The sequence below is a fragment of the Ostrinia nubilalis genome, chromosome 3 (assembly GCF_963855985.1).
Source record: "Ostrinia nubilalis chromosome 3, ilOstNubi1.1, whole genome shotgun sequence".
Lineage (NCBI taxonomy): Eukaryota > Metazoa > Arthropoda > Insecta > Lepidoptera > Crambidae > Ostrinia > Ostrinia nubilalis.
This window is the reverse complement of record NC_087090.1, coordinates 12,153,708-12,177,892: the sequence shown is the minus strand read 5'-3', so window position 1 is coordinate 12,177,892 and position 24,185 is coordinate 12,153,708. Positions and strand designations below refer to the sequence as shown.

The 24,185-nt window shown below is 35.5% G+C and overlaps 1 long non-coding RNA gene across 2 annotated transcripts in view; it reads left to right on the top strand.

Annotated features, from left to right (window-relative positions):
* The window catches only part of LOC135087961 (uncharacterized), a 146,463-nt gene that overhangs the window by 53,435 nt on the left and 68,843 nt on the right, over positions 1-24,185 (top strand). The window contains exon 3 of one of the 2 annotated variants that reach the window (XR_010260935.1): positions 23,499-23,548. The exons of the other annotated variant lie outside the window; for it this stretch is intronic. This is a non-coding gene — a long non-coding RNA (uncharacterized LOC135087961). The remainder of the gene's footprint in view (positions 1-23,498; positions 23,549-24,185) is intronic. 2 annotated transcript variants of the gene reach the window in all.

Here is a 24,185-nt window from a genome sequence, read left to right as displayed (position 1 = left end):
TGCTACTTTATATAGCAAACATTTTAGAAATATTTGGAGCAAAAATGATGTTGAAGAAAAGTGCAATCCCAACAGAGCTAGTCTTTATCTAGGTGTGCGATGTCTACCCGCTAGAAGCCGTGAGGGTGTTTATAGGTAACTACTTTGTTTGTGTAAATAAATATGTTGAATTATTTTTATCATCTGGGTTTTTCTTAAATATTCTTAGACCACTCTCCCAATAAAATCCAATTCAAATTATTACTGTTAAGTGTGAATTAATATTATCGACATCGATGTTATTCATGTGAAAAATATCATAACATACAGCACTGACATGCACACATATTTATTTTTACACACACAAATGACATCCCAATTTTGGTTTCGTTTGACAGCTCGTGATTGTTGCTCTATTCCGAAGGAATATTAACTTTATGATCGTTGTACATTCCTCAAATATGAGACAAAACCAATGAGTTAAAATTACATTTTAATAGTACCTACATACAATCGTCTTACACTCTTTAGAAGAGCACACTGACACAAATAAATAATAAAAAATGCTGTCTAAGGTTTGTAGCTAAAGGTCTAAGCTGTAAGATAGAAGAATCTTCTAGCCAAAAAGATGGCAGATGCAGCAGATGTTAACGGATTTAAAACTGGAGTTCATATGACTCCTTGTAGACTTGAGTCTCTAGAGCGTCCCTTCCTCCACCATGCGTAAGAATGTTTCAAAAATACTGTCTAAGGTCTGTAGCTAAAGGTCTAAGCTGCAAGATGGAAGAATCTTCTACCCAAAAAGATGGCAGATGCAGCAGATGTCAACGGATTTAAAACTGGAGTTGATGTGACTCCTTGTAGACTTGAGTGTCTAGAGCGTCCCTTCCTCCACCATGCGTAAGAATTTTCACAAAAATACTGTCTAAGGTCTGTAGCTAAAGGTCTACGCTGCAAGATGGAAGAATCTTCTACCCAAAAAGATGGCAGATGCAGCAGATGTCAACGGATTTAAAACTGGAGTTCATGTGACTCCTTGTAGACTTGAGTGTCTAGAGCGTCCCTTCCTCCACCATGCGTAAGAATTTTCACAAAAATACTGTCTAAGGTCTGTAGCTAAAGGTCTAAGCCGTAATATAGAAGAATCTTATAGCCAAAAACATGGCAGATGCAGCAGATATCAACGGATTTAAAACTGGAGTTCATGTGTATCCTTGTAGTTTTGAGTCTCTAGAGCAGTGGTTCTTAACCTTTAAGTCATGAGGGACCATTTTACCAAATTTCTGTCTTGTCAGGGACCACCTCATAATCGGTCAAAACCAGTTTGACTGCAAAAATCAGTTAAAAGTGGTTTCGACCAAGGTGTGCAAGTGCACATCGTGGACCACTTGGAATGCCTCCAGGGACCACCAGTGGTCCGCGGACCACCGGTTAAGAACCACTGCTCTAGAGCGTCCCTTCCTCCACCATGCGTAAGAATGTTTCAAAAATACTGTCTAAGGTCTATAGCTAAAGGTCTAAGCTGCAAGATAAAATAATCTTCTAGCCAATAACTTTAAAACTATAATTTGAACGAATTTTGCTATAAGTGGACAAATTTCTGCTCACGATGGACTAATTATCTGCTATACTCTCGACTCTCTAAAGCACAACATTTATAAAAATTTGCTGCGGTAATGCACTCCAGGTAACAGTGTGTGATGCTCATTGCTCATAGTGATTTTCGATACAGAGCCCCGTACATACGTTATACATAAATTATGGAAAGAAAACACCCAGACCAATACAAACAAATATGTATGCAATTTTAGTATGATATTTTTATTTATTAATAAACAAAAAGACTGAACAAAATTGATGCGTGTACTGATTAATGTAATTAACCACATGCAAAGCTTTGTGAATTGCAACAACTATAATTTATTATCCAAGCTCTAAATAATCGCTACTACGAGTAACTGATCATAAAATGTTTTTCCAATCGCTCAAGCTCCCGAGGATCTACCGATAGGTCGGGTGACGTAATCTTGAAATTCTTTTAGCCGGCGCGGAACTTCCGGAAGGTCGGGTGACGCCACGCCTCTTTGAACCGTGTTTACTTTGGCAGTTATATTCTATATTTATTCGATTCTAAAATATATTCCCAAACATTTTGAAAGTTGTTTTAATTTGTATCACTTGGATATGATTTGTATTAGAAAGTGCTGTGAGTGTGACGCTTGAACGGAAGGAAGTCAACCTAACCTAACCAACTGCGTATTTCTAAACTGCGTATTTCTATACTGTGTAGCCGCGAGAGCTCTTTGGCGCGCTGTCTTCGGCGAAGTATTGCGCGCGCAGATTTTGACAGCGCGAAATACCTACTTTAGCAGAAATACCAAGCCTTAATAATTAATTATTTAATTAGCAAAGAGCATTGTGTACTTAGGGTTTACAAGCATAATGACATTTTAGAAGATTTCATTAAGTACATTTCGATTTTACTAGGTAGGTATATGAATTAATAACGGTTATAGGTAAGTATTGTACAAATTTCCACCTTCCAAGTACATGAAATGTTCCCGAAGTGATGCAAAATTGGTCCGCCACCGCAACCGGCTAAATAAATCAAAACTCTAGCAACAATCCCGATAAATTATTGCACGGGAAAAATAACGCCGATACAAAAACAACGACTGCTCCACCGTGCCTGGAATACAGAAATTGCTAAACTTATTTGTTATTAACTAATAACTTAAGAATTTGTTCACGGACTCGCTAAGTTTACGAGTTTTATGATTCAGTAGGCTAATTCAAGTGCAATCTGTCATTTCAATCTATTCTATTTGTCATTTAGCTTGCTTAATCTGTGCTCAATAAAGTGCACAATATTTAAGCAGGATATGGTTGCACGCGGATTTTTAGAGAGTTAAATCTTTTGGCCAATAGAAAACGTCATAATAGTTATTATATGAACTGGGATTGGTCAATGACTTTTGAAATTAAAATCCGATGGCCTGAAAAAATCGGTTTTCCAACAAACGTCAGTTACGCGCAAGGAGGTTTAGCTATTTATCCATCGAAGTTAATAAGGGAGAAGACATAAGACTAATTTTATTATTTGCCTGCCGCGACCCGGTTTTTACGAACAATGACGATGACGAACGATGAACCAGTAACGAGGAGCACACTTAGCAATGCTTCCAGGTTGCGCCTCGGTATCAATTAAGTAACATTTTTCGTTAAGTTTACTTTATGGCCAACTAAAGGACTTTTGCCGTCTCCATGGACAAACTCGAAGTATGATAACTACAGTCATTGTCAAAATTTTGCACTGCCATTGCCGCTGGATACCATATATCGCTACTATATTCATAGATAATAGACTTTCAGTTAATCGTCAAAATTGACATTGTTTTTTAAATAACAACAAATGGTATGAATTTTTAAATGTGATATTTTTATAAAGGTAAGTCCCCAAAACAACATTTGATAGCCTATTTTCTTTCGTTGGCATCTAAGTTCCTGTTTTCTACATATATGTTACTACTACCTATTTGATAAGTAACTAAAAACTTTGTCATTTTTTCCGTGTGAACAAAAGCCCTACAATAAATCACCTATTTTTACCTAGTAGGTATACCCTTCATATTTATGCTAGACGTGTTGCAAAGACAATAATAATTATTATTAGCATAGCATGCCATAGGTACTACCAGGCCTGTTCATCTCCGCGAGTTTACATCGAAAACAAAACACGCACGATGGCCCACCTACAGGATACTATTCGACAAGGCCTCACATACGAGCGAACATTGACTCACGCACGCGTATTCTTGTGTATGATGGAAGAAAATAAAGAAAATGGTGTACTAAATACTGTGCAGTATTTAACTGCCTAAATAATAATAAAAACACAGAATGTACTTTTTTAAGTTGCCTCAAGACACTGAGAGGTAAATAAGTAGTTAATATTATTCATGCTAAATCATGTATTTCCTCCGCCATTTTCCGCAGTTTGGCACCTCACGTCACATCATTTTACCGAAGTCAGCCCTATAGCTTCGGCGCAGTGCCGATCACTGACGTTTGTCAACATATTGGTGCTTGACTCTTGAGACAGGCTAAATTACACCATATTGTTAATGACATTGAGCATTCATTTTTTTAAATACCTTCGCGAAGTAAAACTTCTGTACGTAGTACTTATTATTATTCTGTGGTACTACTCGTACCTATGTACGTGTGGAATGGCTCACATACTACCCGTTCGCGCTAAGTTTGCCGCCCTTCTGACCGACCGCTCACCGCACCAACAAACCACACTACCAGTAGTGTCGTGGGGAATATTTTTTCCCTTCTACACTACCAAGCCAGTAGTGTCGTGGGTTATTTATAAGGACCATACATCTTCAATCCCATCGACACTACTCCATAACTAAACGCGCGTCCCCTCCCCCAACCGCGATTAAAGGCAATCGGTTAGTGATTAAACACAATTAATGTGTCTTATTTTATGCAAATACACAATTCTTATCAATATTAATAAATAAAAAACATTCTAAATATAGTTTGTTATAGTTATAGACGTTTCCCTTCGAGTGACGTCATATCGCCAGCGGCAAACTTAAAGCGAACGGATAGTAATTAAGCTGTAAATACCTATACCCTTGAGCCATGTGCGTGTGGACTGAAATACTTAGGGCTGTTATGGATATGTAGTTTCGGTTATGGATACGGTTACGGATATAGGAATAATATTATACCGGTTTCGGTTACGGATATTTTTTTCGGTTCATTCATGGCCGCACACTTTACATCGAATAAAAAGTAATAAATAATATAAATTTATACTAGATGGCATTATAAAGGTAAATCAGACTGTTTTGCCTTTACATATAATGCTATACAAAAACAATTAAAACTGCCTACATCCGAAACTTTTAAATCGGTTACGGTTTCGGATAACCGAAAGTTTCGGTTACGGATATCCCTGGACAGAGTGATCTTTTCAAAAAACTCATCCAACACAACCAAATTTTGAGAGGATTTAGGATATAACTGTGAAAACTTCATAGTAAGGTATTCAATTTGTGAAACCTAAACATCGAAAGCTATAACTAATTTAATAAATCTACTGTCTGGGCAGCGCAGTTCTTTCACAATTATTCAAGTTTTATTTATTCATTCATTCATTTAATTTAAAGCAAGAAGTTATGAAGAAACAAATTTTATGGCTTAACTGCTCTAACTTGCTCAAAACTAAACAAATGTACATTATATTAGAGCTGCTTCAATAAAACAAGGAGGTATGATTTTTTTAATATTTTTATTTTTTTGGCAGATTTTACTAGGCAGATTCAGTGGAGAACCTTCTGTTCTCTATTAAACAAAATCTTTCAATTAATATTATACACACTGATTGCTTCCCTTTTTGCCAGTCTGGTGAATGCATGCGCATTAAGTAAATCAAATAATTGTTAAAATGCTCCAGAAAAGTGGCTGTTTAGTCCACTCATTATAGTAAGTTCACCTCGGAATTCGAGATACCCAGCTGTAAGTTTGTAAATACTTGTATATTGACACCCTAAAAGTTGTCTCAAAACCTACATATGGTAGGGTGTAAGCAACTATTAAATTTCAAGGTCAAAGGTCACAAAAATCGGTTTTTGTGCTTTTTTTTTATAAATATCTCATTTCCTATGGGTTTTTTGCTATTTGTATTTATTATCAATATTGTAGAATACAAAATTCTCTACAAATTTTGTAAAAAAAATTTTTTTATACGGTGAACCGTTTTCGAGATAGAGGGCGGAGAGCGCGCGGTCACCGCATCAAATTGTATTTAGCAAATCTTCTAGAGCAGTTGGTAAAATTGTCCAGGCTCCAGAAAATCGTTTCGCATTGCCCAACCCGATATCTGGGGTTCCAAATCAGGTCCTAACCAAGTTTGAACTTGATAATATACACAGTTGAAATGTTGATGAGCAGCTGCACTTGTTGGTGGAATATTTGAAAGCTGCACAGGTTTATTAAGTTTTGTAGACTTGACGTAATGCATATCCCACCAAAAACATTCTGTAAAAAACTAGCCAAGTCTCGATGGAGCTGCTTGTTTTTCTCTAAAAAGTAATGAAATCTAGACAAAGTCGTGCCAAGTCTATGGTTCTTTACTGCGATTTCTTTATTATTATAGCTAATGTTGTGTGACTTGGCCGTTGAAGGGTACAAAACCAGGTGCTCCATGACACCATTGCACCAATCTGTTGCCAGAACCGCTACCCATTGACGATGGGAAATTGCCACTTGGAAAACGTTGATTTAATAACCAGTCAATTGTAGGCTTAATAAAGCTGCGTATTTCAATAATACTTATGCATGATTATTGATTGATTATCTTAATAAAGATTGTTCAACGGCCAAGTCACACAACATTAACTATAATAATAAAGAAATCGCAGTAAAGAACCATAGACTTGGCACGACTTTGTCTAGATTTCATTACTTTTTAGAGAAAAACAAGCAGCTCCATCGAGACTTGGCTAGTTTTTTACAGAATGTTTTTGGTGGGATTTCACTTCTTTTTGTAGAATGTGGCATAATTATTTAACGTCGTCGTCCTTTAATATTATCGACATTTTTTTTACGATATTAAACACAGCGACCTTTAAAATGGACAACGAATCAGAATTGTTTCAATAATAACTTAACCTTAGCGAACCTCACGATATAATAAACGAAATCAACCAAATTCAAATTACACAACATTCAACTTAATCGACGGGGGGGTCTAGAAAGGAAAAAAATCTGGACACCGCGGTGCAGAAAATCGACGCTCAAAGTGCTAGCGCCATCTAGCGGTGAGCGGTACAGGCGAACACCACGGTGCCGGTGTGGCGCTAGTAGTATTGATTATGAATGTGATGTTACTCCAGATCTTCGAATTTCCGAGTTTTTATAGTTTTCCCTTTATGTGGCCATTAAACCCTAACTCTGTACCAAATTTCAGCTCTCTGAGTTTATGGGAAGTACTAGTTCTATTTTGATGATCATCAGTGAGTGAGTGAGTGAGTGTCATAAATGCGAAACTTTGCTTTCGCTTAACTTCGGAACTAAATGACCTACAGACTTGAAATTTTGGATTTTAAGTATGTGATTATAGCTTACTAGATGACAAAAACTTCTGCGTTCTGGTCTTATCCAGAGGTTCTCAAATAGGGGCCCGAAAATGCAGCGAAATGGTTCCAGTAAAGGATGGTACGGCAGTGTTTGCTTCGCGCTCGACTTGGCGGGGGCACTGCCGTGCCCCCAGATTATTATAACGAAGATGATCGAGACTTTTCACAGATTTCGGAGCATTATAGACTGCCAATAAGGTTTGAGTTCCACTCTCTAATAATCTCTCTTATCAAGTTCAAACTTGGTTAGGACATGATTTGGAACCCCAGGTATGGGGTTGGGCAATGCGAAACGATTTTCTGAAGCCTATCATGACAATTTTACCACCTGCTCCAGAAGATTTGCTAAATACAATTTGATGCGGTGACCGCGCGCTCTCCACCCTCCATCTCAAAAACGGTTCACCATAGAAAAAATTTTTTTGAACAAAATTTGTAGAGAATTTTTTATTCTACAATATTGATAATAAATACAAATAGCAAAAAACCCATAGGAAATGAGATATTTCCAAAAAAAGCGCAAAAAAAACGATTTTTGTGACCTTTGACCTTGAAATTTAATAGTTGCTTACACCCTACCATATGTAGGTTTTGAGACAACTTTTAGGGTGTCAATACGCAAGTATTTACAGACTTACAGCTGGGTATCTCGAATTCCGAGATTCTTACCTAATTTAAGCTTAAATGACTGGACTAGTTGCAACAGATCCTGCAGGCAGCTCATCTAAAACAATATTACAAGTTTTAGTTAAGTAATCAGATATTTTGACAGCATTTCTTAAAATAAAGAAAAGGGAGAAGAAACTAAAAAGATAATAATTTGATAGATAAGTTATCCAAACAATATATTGGGCACTAGCGGCCGCCCGCGACTTTGTATGCGTGGACCCTGTTTTACCCATATAGCCTATAATGTTATTCTGTGTTATAAAAAATAATACTGTAAGGTTTCATTAAAATCCGTTCAGTAGTTTTTGCGTGAAAGAGTAACAAACTCAAACATCCATACGGACATCCAGACATCCAAACTTTCGCATTTATAATATTAGTAGGATGTTATTATGACGTTTATACAATAATACTATAAAGTTTCAACAAAATCCCTTCAGTAGTTTTTGCGTGAAAGAGTAACATTCATAATACTCTTTTAATTTAATTTTAATTTGTACACCGCAAAGGTAAGACATGTTGATAGTATTACCTATAACTAACACAATAAATGATTATTTGATTTGATTTGATAAATGCTGACTTAACACCTTATGTAGGTACCTACACATATTTGAACAAATAAATGTATCTTTATCTTTATACTCGCATAAACATACATTCACACACACTTTCGCATTTAATAAATAATATTATGTAAGATATTAAACCTTGGATTCCAGATAAATTATTGTATTTCCCCGCAAAGAGGTTTCCTGTTTCAATATATGACAAAGCTCCTGATATTGGCCTTTGTTAAGCCTGTAACGTTGCCTGAACAGAAGCTCTGGCATGTCTTCAAAATTTTCTTCATATATTCTGGCTAATTCTCGCATTTTCCGCCTTCTCCGCAATTCTTCCCTGTGGGCAGCCCACAAGAAATGTAAAGTATTCATTTCGTTAGATTTGTATCAAATAGTAGGAAGGATGGCTATTTGAAAAATAGCATCTGACAGTTTTGGTGGTAAAAAAAATATGATAGAAATAAAACCTTGACATTGTCAGCGGGGCGCCACCGTCAATACCGGATCGCTGGTTCCGATTTTTGCCATGTTGGAAACTATATAGTTGAACGACGGTAGCGCCCCCTTGTCAATGAGTTTGGTGGGACAGTTCAGTTTAGGCATAGAGTTTAGGTCATCTTTAAGATGTTTTTATATGTCATTGGATTGGAGGGAGGAATGATTGATGAAAGTTTACATTAGAGCTATAAAATTATAATAATTTAAAGGCACTGGGTCTCTATCAGAAGGAACTCTAGGGGTGGAATCTCCATAGGCGTGGGTTAACGGGCAAGGAGATAATATCTTGGATGGTTGACAATCACTTTTCCTACAATTTAACGTTCCACCAAACTCAACACGCTTTCAAAGATAACCTCGTATAGTTCCAAAATACTGGACTGTCCTGTCGATGACATTGACAGTGGGGCGCCACAGTCAATACCGGATCGCTGTTCAGATTTTTGCCATGTTGGAAACCATATAGTTGAACGATGGTAGCGCCCCCCTGTCATTGAGTTTGGTGAGACAGTTCAGCGTGGGTCATCTATAGCCGCTTGCTCACACTTGACATGACACAACTGATTGACAGTTATCTTTTTCTGCGCATCAGTCGGGTGTTACGTTTAGGAATCACAAACCTTCCGCTCTACAGATTTATACAGATAACATAATATTAAGATTGGTACTATTAATCATCAATAATAATTTGCAGCATCTGTGTCCGGCGCCGACAAATTTATATAGTTATGTAAAGACAGCCTAATATAAGTCCCTCTGTTAAAATTACATAATATATTTACTTTAATGAAGACATTTTTATATATAGGTATATTTAATAAATAACACTGTGATTAAATCTGGATTTATCTGTAATTTACTATAAAGTGAATTTTAAAAACAAACTAATACAAAAACCATAAAGAAAATCGTATCATTTTCGGTCTTATTTAACCCATTTAGACCGATAATTATTTTTGTAAATAAAAATTGATTTTTCAGCAAAAACTTACAAAGGGAAGCCTAAAAATCATGAAAAAAAAATATTTAAAAAAATATTTCATAAATAGGGGGCCGTGGGGAGCCCGTACCATATAGGGTACAGTAGGTCTATAAGCAAACAAAACATAGTCGTTGTTCAAAGAAGGTTTTTATTTATTTTTGTATGATATAAAATAAAAATAAAATCACATAATCACTAGTATCACACATGGCATATCTTGAAAGACGTTTTCTGTGATACTAACCACATTTGGTTCTTTTTTCCTACCTTCTCCGAAGTTAGTGAGGATAGCTGAAGAAGACCTGGCTTCTTCTGATTTGTTACGTTTAGTGCTATCCATAATAGCATTTAGCAACACGACGATGGAAATTTAGCAAATCCATCAAAGAAAACTCTGAGGGTAATTATTTAGATTAACACTATCTTTATCGCCTAAATCTTCGTCAGTCTGATCATTATTAGCGGTCATCTGACAAGATAGCAGTAGATAAATACCAACATTGCTTTATTTTTGCTGAAATTATCAAATTTTTCAAGAGTTATGGCAATAGTGAAGAATCAATAGCCTAAAACAAATAAAAATTATAAAAATTAAATTATATTTTTTCGCACGATTTGCTCATGCATATACCTACTGTACCTTATACGGTACACCTATTTTAGACTGGAATAAACCTTATAAAAATAATCTCAATAATATTTTTTTTTGTAGTCATGTTATCTATTGTACTCTATTTTTTAAATAAAATTGATAAATAACATAATTTACCATGAATAATAAGAAATTATACCTTCTTAAATACATTGTAAATATTTTTTTTTGTTTTCTGTCGAGGAATTTTATAAATATTTCCGAAACCACTTGTTGAAACATATTTTTAAATATTTTTATGTAAAATAATCACTTTAAGCTTACTGTCACAATCATTTTTACAAATTAACAACAGTTTGGTTTTTCGAAATATTTTCATAAAGGTACCGTACCACATAGGGTACGGTAGGGCTAAATGGGTTAAAACATTACACTAATTGTCAAAAATGTCAAATAAAAAAAACTGTACGAATTCGAGCTAATTATTTTCATTGTAAATGGTTAAATCTTTAAATGGTTTTCAGATTATGCACCAAATCATATGAACACAGTAAATAATGACAATAATTTAATCTAGGTGGAGAGATGTGGGTGTGCGAGGGAAGGGGTCAATCTTAATGTTAGATTTTATCAAATACTCATTACTCAATACGTTTATTCCTTCCATAATAGTAATATAGGTGTTACAATGTGATAATACAGTTAAAAACTGTTGTAAAGCCTTTGAAAATGACGAAAAGAGATATTAGCCCAGACCAACATTTATCGTGCCTTTCTAAGCATTAAAAATCATTAAGCTACAAGCACATCAAACAAAGTATACTAGCTTTCCGCCCGCGGCTTCGCCCGCGTGGAATTTTGTCTGTCACCGAAATACATTACAGTGCGCGCCCCTGTTTCAAAAACCGGGATAAAAACTATCTATGTCCTTAGTTAAACTATCTCTATGCCAAATTTCATCAAAATCGGTTGAAAGCAATACAGACAGAGTTCCTTTTACATTTATAATATTGGTATGGGTAGTATAAATTTATAGCAGTAAAACTAAGACACAAATAATTTTAGGCACTCTTACACAATTACGACAGCTTCTAGCTGCAACTGCATACTGACAACTGTTTTCTACATACACACATACACGGTACTGCTCGAGCAGTTGTGACTACTTCGGCACGGTGAAATTTCGGTTGCCAGGTAGGTATATTTTATACTGACTGCTCGAGCAAATATTACAAAGTAGCAGTGGTTCCTCTTCCTCAAAATCAATGTTGCTATTTGAATGAAAATGAAATTGTGACCTGTTGAGCAGTTTCACTACCAACTACTCCAGCAGTTATCAATGGTAGATTCAAGCTGTTGACTGGCTGCAAAAGCGGTCCGTGCCTTTATGTTGACCACTGGCTAATTGCTCGAACTGTCCGTGTATGGCGGGCCCAAACAGACTAATTTTTGCGCATGATAATTTATTATATGAAAGTTCTGTAGCTCTACCATAAGTTTAACCTTACCAAGTGCGTACAAAATGTATGGCAGATTGCACAGCGCCCCTAGCGGTGAACGGCAGAAGTTTGTGTAAGTTACAGTTAGTAGCAGCTAGTCGTTAAATATTTCTAGATTTAAAAGTTTTTTTGCAGTTTTACAAAACACTCCATCCACTATGTCATCCACTCCATCCAGTAGGTACCTATCCATATTTCTGCTTACAAATCCAGACATAAGTGTAATAAGTTATATTATGGTAAATTTATGTTCAAATTTAAGCAAAAAGCATTCTGTGTTTATAAAATATGTTTATTTGCACCTAGTTTATCAATCACCATGTTATTTCCATGCTTTCTATCCAGTCGACTGCTCTAACGACAAGGGTGGGCAGTCGTTGAGATGACAGCGCGAAAATCGTCGGCATCCACTAATTATGACCCTTATGTACCACTATATTGACAAATTTCTCAGTCTTCGTACGCGATATTGGAAATTTGGCATCTACCATCGGCTGAATGACATTAGGCTTTGATATTCAATTTTCAACTGTATTACCTTGACAATCAGTTCAAAATTGATTACTAGAAAATTATTTGACAGACGATTTCTACTCTCGACAAATGCATTTGAATTACCCCACAGGTCCGCCTGACTAGTTAGAAAGTGGAATAGGTGGTTTAGTCATCATAATAGTGATGAATTTACATATCGATTCCTAGTGAGCTAAGTAACTGAAAATGATCTTTTTCGACAATACTTGATAGGTACAGTGAATACAGAGCTTGATTAAACCTTGTACCTGAGTAGGTACCTAGTGTCATGCGTAGTTGCTATAGGAGATATTTTAAACGGAATTGTATCGTCTGGTGTGCTACCCACTGTACATTTGTACAGTGGGTATATTACTATTTAGTAAAAATAAGAAGATGTAGAGGTATTAGTATATGTTCTGCACTGTTCCTCAAGATAATAAAAAAAGTTTACGATCTTTTAACGAAAGATTGATAAATTGCCCATAAACATTTATTTATTTATATTAACCGGCAGACAGTCGTGACTGAGTTTGTTGCGACGCTTCTTCTCAGCACTTGCCAAATGTTGGTCTTGAAGCGCTGGTAGGCAAAAAGATTATGAGACATGTAGAGTCTCCTTAAGAGCAAAATAAGTATTTGACGATTTGCAAGCACTATATAATATGTAGTCTTTAGAAATTTTGACTTTGACTTTGACTTTGACTTTGACATGTTTAACCCAACCAGTTGATCAATAAATCATTAATCAGCCGCTTATTAGGCGATCAACCGATGATTATTCGTAACTCCAAACCGAACCGCACAAAGATATTAGATCAGTGGGTCAATTGACATTACATTCCGCACACGTGCACAGCCTATGCTGAACAGCTAACTCATAACTGTGAAAGTTATGAAAAATTGAGTTGAAGTTAGTAACCAAGGAATACATTAATTTATCTAAGTAGGTACTTATATTTACCACTAAAACTGATAGAATTTGATTTTGATTAAAATGAGTAACTTTTATTTTAATTTCAAAAACAAATAGGTAATCTACAGATGAAAGCTGCTAACACTTTAAGGCTGAATTGCACCAACTTACTTCCGTAACTATAGTCTTTTTCACCTAAGATGATCCGTATGACGTTTCGAGTTTGAAAGATTTAGAGATGTCACATAACTAAACCATAGCGATTTATCTATCGATTTTTTTCGAAGAGTTAGTAAAACCTACTTTTAGAGAAATATTTTTTAAAGGTGTTATTTAACAAAAAACATGTTTTTTACAATTACAAATATTATTGTAACAATTTTTTATTGATAATATTCAAATTTCATGGTTCATGTTCAAAAAAACGATTCCTAAAAAGTACTGGTTCTGTTTCTTTAAATTAAAAACCATTAATTTATTTTTAATGCGTTTATTAAAGTCAATAATCGAAAAATATAGTTGATTTTTGTGATGTTTTTAATAACTAAGTATTCACTGCAATCGATTAATGAACCGCGGAAATAATCGATTTTATTATACAAGAAATACCCCAGCACTAAATCTATTCCGTTTCACACATTGCGTACATGAAATAAATAATATTTTTACATCGTATTTAATTAAAATATAATCAATAGACTCAGATTTTACTATATATTTCAAGACAAGGTAGTTATTTTTTTTTATTATATTGCTAATAAAATACAAATATTTTTTCAAAAATATTCTGCATATGTAGTATGCGTAATATGGATAACCTTGAAGTGTCATACGGATCATCTTACGTGAAAAAGACTATACGTATTACAATAATTACTTTTTGTATGGAGTTTGTCAAATTTTTGACGTTTGTTAAAGTAACATGGTGCAACTCGGCCTAAATGAATAACTTTTAGCTGCATACTTAGTGAGACCTCAAATCAGCTTGTTGACTGTACAAGTTTTTATATTTTTTAACCTCAAAGGAGAATTTTTTTGCCTACATCTCACGATTTTGATTGCATTATGGAAAGTGATAATCACTCGTTGTGGCTGTTCCCTTCTGACTGTGGTATGTCCACTGGCAGCACTAAACCGAGGCAGTCAACAGATTAATTGGGACCACATGTAGGCGTTTGCATTGCGATATTCATTAACTGAATTCGGTATTTAATATTTACCATTGCAGAATCAAACTGTTCCCAAAAGCTTTGCTATTTCATTTGTTAGTTTTAGACCGGTTAATGAACGGGATTTTAGTTAAATTGGTATGTTAAAACTATTCATTTGAAATCAGTGAAAATGTATGTGGTAAGCAGTAACTTAAATATTGGTTCAGAGTCCAGAGAGAGAGAGAGAGAGAGAATTAAAAAGTTAATTCATATTGTGCAGATTAGATTGTTCCCCATTTTAAAATTAAGTAAGATCTACGGAACTAGTTAATACTAGATATTATTTTCAAGCATATTTATCTCTGTTACTCTTGCCGGGCATCTCGCTTTATGCTGAATAAAGTATACTTATTCTTATTCTTAAGTGTAAAGGATCGAACAATCTGAAAATACGGACAACATAGCGAGAGTCCTCTGTTTGTTATATTAATTTATTTATGGGTGATATCCCTGACGTTTTGCCATCACATTTCAAGTTGTTTATTCAGCATGCGCTTACATCCCCATTTTATGGGCAAGAGATCCGTGATTCCACATAAGGAAACATATAAACATAAAGGACAGAATCGGAGTGTGGGTATACGAGGAAACCCCGGCGCCACAATAAGTCACCCTTCGTTATTTACGTAACAGAATGCATTTAGGGAATGAGATGGCTCAGCAGATTTTCTGTTATGTTAACTCTTATAAAGCCATAAGGGTCATATTGACCCGGATAATACAATGCTCAGATAAACAAATGCATTGAGTCACGTAATTTTGAGCTTAAGTTTACGCTTATCAGTAGTATCAGTATCAAAACTCATTTCTAGTCCGTCGCTGGAGGGTATCGTCGTACGAGTATGTTTTTATTTACTAAAAGGATAAGTACCAAGTTCGTACAGCAATGTTATTAAAAATTAGGTACCGGTACTTTTAAAGTTTGCTTAAAGAAGCGTTTCGCCGGTACTAACAGCCTACAGCCTACCGCCACTGTATCTAAATCAAGCAGTTACACTACGTACTTACAAACAGTGGTTGGTTTGTGTTTAGTTGAAAACGTGTCATTATAGAACTATTTAGTTAAAGATAACTGTGACATTATGTAATTTTATCTATCTACGAATTGAATAGTTGGATATTTTGCAGTGCTTTGTTTAAAGGCTTACTTATGTGCTACAAGAACATTGTCGGGGCCAATAAGACCCCGTCCTAGTAAAAGGTTAATTTCATCGCAGGATTAGTTCAGCGTTCTCGCCGACAGGCGGCGCGCTGTTCGACTGCTCCGTAATTAAGCCGCGACTCGCTCTGGGTTTGTTGTGCGCAAGCATTTCTGGCGATGAATTCGTTAAGACTTATATTAAATTGAAAGTGTTTTAGAGAAAGCCAATAGTCAGTGAAATACAAACTAATATTAATGATATTTTTCACCAGTTGACTTTAACTCTCACCACATTGAATGCTCTCATTATTCAGTATTCATAATTTATCACAGTTTTTAACCGACTTCAACAAAAGGAGGAGGTTCTCAATTTAGTTGGTATTTTCAGCTAGAGCCGACTAAAATAAAAACTACTAAAGTAAAAGTTTAAACGTTCAGTTTGTTGTTCCCTTTTAATAAGAAGCTGGTTAATAATAGGTGCTTATTGTTATAATTTTTACAGTTGTACAACTGTTTACTACGGCCTAGGTACATTGTTTAAATTGGTCAAACATGACTACCACACCCCTGTCATTAGGCTCTCTCTGTAGCACACAATTTACAGACCTGTAATTCGATTGAAATCTGATTTGCAGCTAGATTTAGGCTCCGGGGGCATTTGGTAGCTACAATTTAATAGTCACGATTCTAGATCGTTTTCGCTTGGCTACGTAACTAAACTCCATAAATACGAAGATAAGTCAATGTCTGTTATAATAGCTATTTTCCTACAAAAATGTTAGTCGGTGCTTGGCTATTCTCACTAAGTATACCTCCTCAAGCTTAGTGACTTGCATATAGATCAAATCACAAGTTGTCTGAAAGCTAGTTTGTATACAGGGGCGAGTGACGTCATGTTTGTCTAACTCAAACTTGCCCTATTATGAGCCCATTTAACATTCAGGACGACGGAAACGGCCGTGCCATACCGTTTGAGCAAGTTTTTATTACTTCTTATAAATAGATTTCATTCAAACTTTGATTGCGAACTTTCCATTTTGAGTCTTGCGTGAGCGACACGCGCGCGAGTTTATGGCTCAACTGAGAAAATAAACAATGCCACTGAAGTTAGATTATTTATTTTTAGTATTTTGACTGTTTTAGGTTTTAATTTACTTTTTCTTTGCGATATAACAAGTTATATCACAACTAGTCTAAAACTTAAGCCTTGAGCTATGAGCTGCCGAAGACGTCTTATGAATTTTATAACGAATCTTCTTCCCTCAAGCGAATTTGGCAATTCCTATTTACGCGTCTTAGAACTGCTTAAGTCGTTTTATAATTAAAATTGTTCTAACAAAGTAGGTATTATACCTATTACGTACGACTCGACCTCGTACGAAGAACATTAACGAGTTTAGTCTAGACCTTTAAACACAATCCGTCTACGTCACGACCTCCAAGTCTAAACCCAGTCTCTATTACATTTGGGTGTGCCATAAAATTCCATGGAAGCTTGTGAAAGCAGCAATTTGCTGTTAGATGATATCTCCACAATCGCAGCAATTAAAACCCGGTGAAAAATGAACGGCGGAACGAAGGCCGACGGGCGCGGGCAAGTTAGATCAGGTGAAATTACACCGGCGATTAATTTTGTATTGTTTCCTGCATATAATTGTCTGAGGAAATGTTTTTGATTATACTTTAAATCGAATCGAATATTTATTTCGGGAGCTCTGTCTTTCAAGCTTAGTTACAAAAAAGAAGTTGGAAATTTTTATTCATACTATTTTTTCTATGGCGAAAAGCATCGATTTTCCACAGTAAAATGTAAAACTAAAAAAAAATGTGCCAAGTATAGAAGAAATCATGATGGTTTTGCAATCAAATATATTATATTATTTTATTATCTTAATGTTGTTTATGATATGGAATTTTGGATTACCTACTTACTTACTTCTACTAACACTTAATTTAAAAATGTTACCTGCACAGCAATCTTCCTTTTCCTACAAGTAACAAACATCCTGATTAAATAAATTAATAGAAGAAATAAGGTCGAATAATTCAGTGATCACAACCATTCATGATGAGGTGCTAAATTATTCATCAAAGGGAATTTAACAATAATTCTGGAATATCCTGTGAATTTCAGGGATTAGTGTAATGGCTATGCATTTATAATAATGATCGAAGAAAACGTGGAATGTTTTAACCAACTTTTAGGAACAGTTAACGTTAAAAGTGACAATGACTCCATAAGATCTGATGATGTTATAAAATTAAATTAGGTAGATCCATTTCAATAATTTAATTTAGGAATGTTATCGATTGTGAAGAGAACTTATCATCCTAATACCTACCAAGTAAGCCAAAGAAACTAAATTAGTATTAATGTGACTTTTACTATCACATTTTATGAAACCGTTCATAAGAATCAGTTAATTGCCCCAATGCAATTCCAAATCGTTAGGGGTGAACTCAATTACTGCTTTACTCAGACCTGTATAGTTGGAAATAAAACTGAAAAGAGGTCTTCTAAAGTAAAATCGCTTCGGTGGCTACAAACGCCAGGAATTGCAGCGACTCCCATTCAGAACGTCAGGTGGTTAAAGCATTTCATATTTTTTAACCCTACAAAACAAGACGTAAGTTCATTTTCTTCACGGTAAGGAAACTTTCTTGAATTATGGTTTCAACCTTACGCGAACCAAAGCGGGCTGGATTTCATTTTTGTGCAAACATGAAACAAAGGCTAAATAATTCAGATGCAAGAGAAGAAAAGGTGAATAACACTTTTAATGTAAATAATGATGTAGGTACCTACGTACAGTTCTTTTATGCAGTTATTCCAATGAGTTAAAATGTGTTGCAATCGCTCTCTTCTATTGATGACGTACAGATTAGAATTTAGCTGTCTCTGGTTTTTTCCTTGAAAAAACCTGCCTTATTCGTAAATAATTTTAAAGCAACAGTGAGAGCACTAGACAGTTTTATGGCAGTGCCATAACGGCACTGAAGACTGCAAATCAGTGGGGAAAGCTTAAGATTAGCAATAAGGGTGTGGGTACTAAACCCAAGTAAAATCACCCTTTCCCAGTAAGTATAAGTATTTCGAAACTTGCATGCTTCATTCATTAGGGCACTCAATAAGGTCTAACGATTTAATGCAAAATCATTTTCATAACGGATTCTCACCATAAAGAACTTAAGTGCACTGTAGCTGTAAAAAAGCTTTTCTAAGGTAAATTAATGTCATAATTGCGGCAGGTGGGCCCGTATCGGGCTCTATCGGTCCATTCATTATACGCAATGATTGATGCGATATTACTGGTCAGGTGAGCTCAGCTATTTTGCTGTGGAACCTCTTACCGAATACACTTTCTGGAATATTGAATTGAACGTGATAAAATTCCGTTCCCCCTTACCAAAGCGCATGCACATCTGGTACTATGGACAGAATTCAGTGGTTCGAAACTTGTAAGCTACTAGATACCGCGACCGCTAGAATGCCTGTCACTGCTGCCTGCTTTTAACAATTATTTAATTGTATATGCTACTATACATAATTACATACCGCGAAATAAAATTTATACCTAATATAACTGCTGCCTATTTAAAAAAAAATTTAATGTCATAACAAAAGTAAAAATGAAAATGAGTCTTCAGATTGCGCGGTGCGAATTGATTACTTTCCTTAAAGATTTCTTTAAAGTTGCCTAGGCGCTTCTTTTAGGTCCTATAAGAAAATTAAAACGTTTAAAACGAAAAAGACAAAGTTATTTCCTCATTAAATATATTTTAATGAACATAATTAAATATCTGGGATTGTTGAGGTGCATCAACAGATCGTTACTAAATAAAAAAAAACCCGATCGAAATTCCTTCCGTATATAAATTAATAGCAGCCTACCTAATTGCAGAATGGCAGTAAAATTAATAGAACAATACTCGCTGGGTGGCGTGTGTGATGTATCTTGCGTATCGCGCCATTCATCACGCGGGATGATCGATTCGGGCCATTTTGTGCCATTACTGGCCGGCCCAGTCTCACTCCTTCTTATCAACTTGCACGGTAAACAGTGAAATTATAGGATAGGCCTTTGTTTACCTTTTAATCCTAGCACAGTAAGGATTATGTTTTTTTTTTCTGTTTTTGGCACTTTAACGATTTTGGTTTTGTAGTATACCTTAATGATCGCAGTTTGTTGAACTTAGACAGAAAAGGTTTGGTTTGGTCTGCTTAAGAATTATGAATTTAGTTTACAACGGCATGAATGAAATGAATATGGATTTGTGATATTCCTTACACACCAATTTTTCCTCTGTTTTTGCCCCAGAAAAGGCAGTATATTTTCTTTAACTTCCTGCCCCGTACAACCAAACTGTGGAATGGACTGTCGTCTGCGGTGTTTCCGGACGGATACGACCTGCAAGCTTTCAAGAGGAGAGCGTATCTTTACCTTAAAGGCCGGCAACGCACCTGTAACGCCCCTGGGTCTGCGGGTGTCTATGGGCGACGGTAATCACTTACCATCAGGTGATCCGTCTGCTCGTTTGCCTCCTATCACATAAAAAAAAAAAAAAAAAAAAAAAAAACTAAAACAATTACTTCTGAGTCTTCTGACGTTTTGAAGATTCTATGATAAATACAACCACTGACGATAGCAATAAATTCTTACAACGACTACAGAGAAACGCAAAAATGCATTGGCATTTGGCATTCAAAAGAAAACTTCAACCTAACTCCGTTCCCCTAAACCTCTTCACGACCCAAAAGCCAAATAAAAATTTAGAGCCAACCCTGTTTATTTGTATTGATAAGAAACAAAAATAAAGTGGCCGCGCGGTTATAGAGGGCACGTCGCACATTTTAGATGTTTAGCAATTCTAATCGCCGCTATCTGTAGCTTTGGCATGGATAAATAACGATCGGTGTTCCACTGTTGGCCCAATGTTTGCTGTTATGTTCAAAAGTTGGCCCAAATAAAACAAAGTTGCTTGAAATCTGATTGAGAGTCAAGTTTAATCTGGATGTTTTAGGGTTCTTACAAGCTTTGATAAAATAGGACCGACATTTTTCTCAGAAATTACTAAACTATATATTTAAATACTCGTACATAGAAACCACAATTCTCTACTATTCACATTTGGGCGGTTTTTTACTCATCTCATTTCCAGATCTTTTTGTGTGTTGTGTTGACTATCTGCAAAATTATGTTTGAGTGTGTTACTAAATCTAATTGTGATACCACTTAATTACGAAAAGTATATGAGATTCGTTTAACTGCTACGAAACAGCTACAAATTGCTACGAAAGTGGACTGGTAAAGCTACGAAACTATACACACGTAATTGGTGATATTTTATCGTGATGTCATTAAAAGATTAATTTGATTACGTTTACAAATCTGTCTGGTCATTTTCATAATTGAACTTGAGTGCTCGGACACGTGGTCATTAACATTTCATTTCCAGTTCTCATTTTGTGTTTAACTATTAGTATCATTATTGCAACCATGGTATGCGCATCTAATTAGTTATATTTTTTGACAGCTGAAAACGACTGAAAACAGTGGATCAAAATCACAGAAAATTCATGCAAAAATATATTCAAAGCGTCGCGAACCCCACAAGTGGGCAAATAAGCAGTTGGATTAAACCGCTAAATCTAATGTGAGTATTAATTCCACCCACGTCCAAATTATATTAGTTATAAAGACGTGGTTTGCACATTGACATTACAATACCGGAATTTCAAATAAGCTAAGGCGGTACATCTTTTGCAGGTTGCTTGCTAACGATGGTCATTTTGTTACAAGCTTGTATTTAACTTACAGTGTATGTTTAAGTATTTTTTAAACTATTCATTCTCTAGATTGAACCAAGACCTTAGTTTTCTTTTGTAGTAAAAGAGACGATGTAATTTGGAAGTGTAGTAAGTAGTTACTAGAAAATGAGATTTTTTCTTATCTTTTCGTTATATCGTAATAGGGCTTTAAACGTGTGCTGCTACTTTATATTAGCAAACAAAATAACTTTTATAAATAGCACATAAATAAATAATATTATACAATGAACGATTTTGCACATCAATAAGATGCCATACCACTCCTACTGTTCCCGTAGTTTCTGTTGCCGAAGGATGAACTCAGGTTGGGGAGTGGGGAGTGTAGGCCAAATCCCCTAATTGCTGTTGCTTTAGTCTCTAACTCATGATGTTTTCACCTTTAATTAAGTTTGCATTTAACAAGTGTCATTTTTTATAGTTACTTTTGTGAAGCCTCAATGTAACCTTGTTGGTGTTTAAAAAAAAAAACATCTATTTGCCTCTGGTAAACTGAAGAGGATCGTGAATGATGAAAAAGATGTAACGGCGTAAGCTCGATGTGCCATCATGGTATTTTAAGCACAGTACCTACCTACTCATAATAAGTATAGCATGTCAAATCTTATGAGATTAAATTATCTACAGTATGCTGTATTACGTGTACACACAGTAGGAAGATGTGAGCCTGTTGCGAACCGCTTTGAGCTAGAATCGCAGCGTGTTCGCTCCGCGGCTGGTTTCTGTTCGACAAGGCGATCTGAGCTCGTAGCATTCAAAAGTGTAACTGCATGAGCGGTAACTTGTAGACGAGACGACGACCGACGTAATCACTCACAGCTTGATCTTTCTTATCAGATTAGTACAGATACATACGTGAAATGGGTTGGATTCATGGACGAATTATGTGATCAAACTATACCTATTTACATTAAAAAAGAAAGGTATTATTAAGGTCTTGATCTTCTAGCGAGGATTCTGCTTTATAGAGGACAAATAAATCGCCATCAATGCTAGAAATATTATCTTCGTATTTATAATTTAAAACAAATAAAAGAGAATCATACCTACTTTGCAAGTATGTGTAGTAAAACAAGTGAAGAAGTCGTGGTAAATATTTTCATATTTTCCTTAATAAATCGCTTACATTCTAGAGAAGAATAAACATAAAAGTCAACGCGTATGGCGCTGAAGAGTTATGAAGTCTTAACGGTTTGATAAAAACGTTTCCCTGGAGCGACAAAGAAAACTTTGAATTATTGCGTCTGAAGTTTAAACGTGGCGAAAAATATTAGACCAGGAGCCGTGGGTGGCAAATGACGACTTATTGAACTTGAAGATAGCGAGACAGGTGTACGTACACTCATACGATTCAATTGAAAATTTTCAGATTAATTATTGTAACCACTATTTCCAAACTGTTTTACCTCAGTGAGACAAAGACACCGCCGGGAACATAAAGATATTCTATTAGTTTTTCGGAATGTGAGAGAGAGTTGCATTAAGGAACTAATTTTGTTCAAACTTTACTCGTAACATCACAACCAATAGTCAGTTTCCAGAAGCCGTCACGCGTCGCGGTGCTTTCTCAATTACTGACGAGTTTAAAATCTTACCAACATTTTGTCCCTCGCTCCCGGTCTAAAAAATATAGGTTTGATATTTAAACGGGGCCGCGGGGCCGCAGTGACCCGCCGCCTGCGATGCCATTTCCGGGTTAAAATCAACGGAACACGCAAACCCCGGCACAAAGGGTGTTAATTTTGCCACGGCTGAAAACCACGTCTTATTACTGCAAAACGTGCGAAATTACATTTGCTGCGATACTACAGCCACGATTGTTGTTTCTTATTACTTTTGCGCTTGTTCCCGTGATATTGTGAACCGATGAGTGCTTTACGTGAAGTAGTTTGTTTGTAACTTAAATTGCTTTCATGGTTTCATGTTTTAAAGTACACTTTTTTGTTTCAAGTAATCCATCCAGCTTAGTCCAAGAGATTTTGGGTTTGAATCACCAACAGCGTAAGTAATATTATCTTTTATTTTATTATTAACTGACTTCAAAAAAGAAGGTTCTATGTTCGACTGTATGTTTTTTTTTTCAATACATATTAAGAACTGTATTAGTTAGCACAAGGGCCGAAAAGGCCACATTCGCTAGTTTGATGATAGAAAGCTCTACATTTTTGATGACGCTTGCAAACTGTTACGCAGTTAAGAGATAATAATGCAAACTGGCAAATCGTTGTAACTTGTAACATAGACGAGTGTCAATTGTAATGTGATGTGAACTAGTACGATTATGCAAAATCAATTTAACGTAACTACTGACACTAGTAATGATGTCTGGTATCCAATTGTTGTAAATCGTATTTATTTATTCATATTTAAAGACAAGACAACAGTAGACAACAGCCCTAATAAGCCTTAATATGTTGCTTATAATACATTGGCCTTTAAAGTTTCCAAAGCTAGTTTTTACAGTCAATTTAGTTAAACATATACCTACAGTAACTTATTAGTAAACTGTGCATATGTATAAAATAAATTGTAATTTTCAAAAGCTAAGCCTATCGACTTTCTCTTGTCATAACATGTTTCGTACATCACCAGCAGTTGACAGCACATCATCTTTACATTTCATTCCAAAAGAGCATCT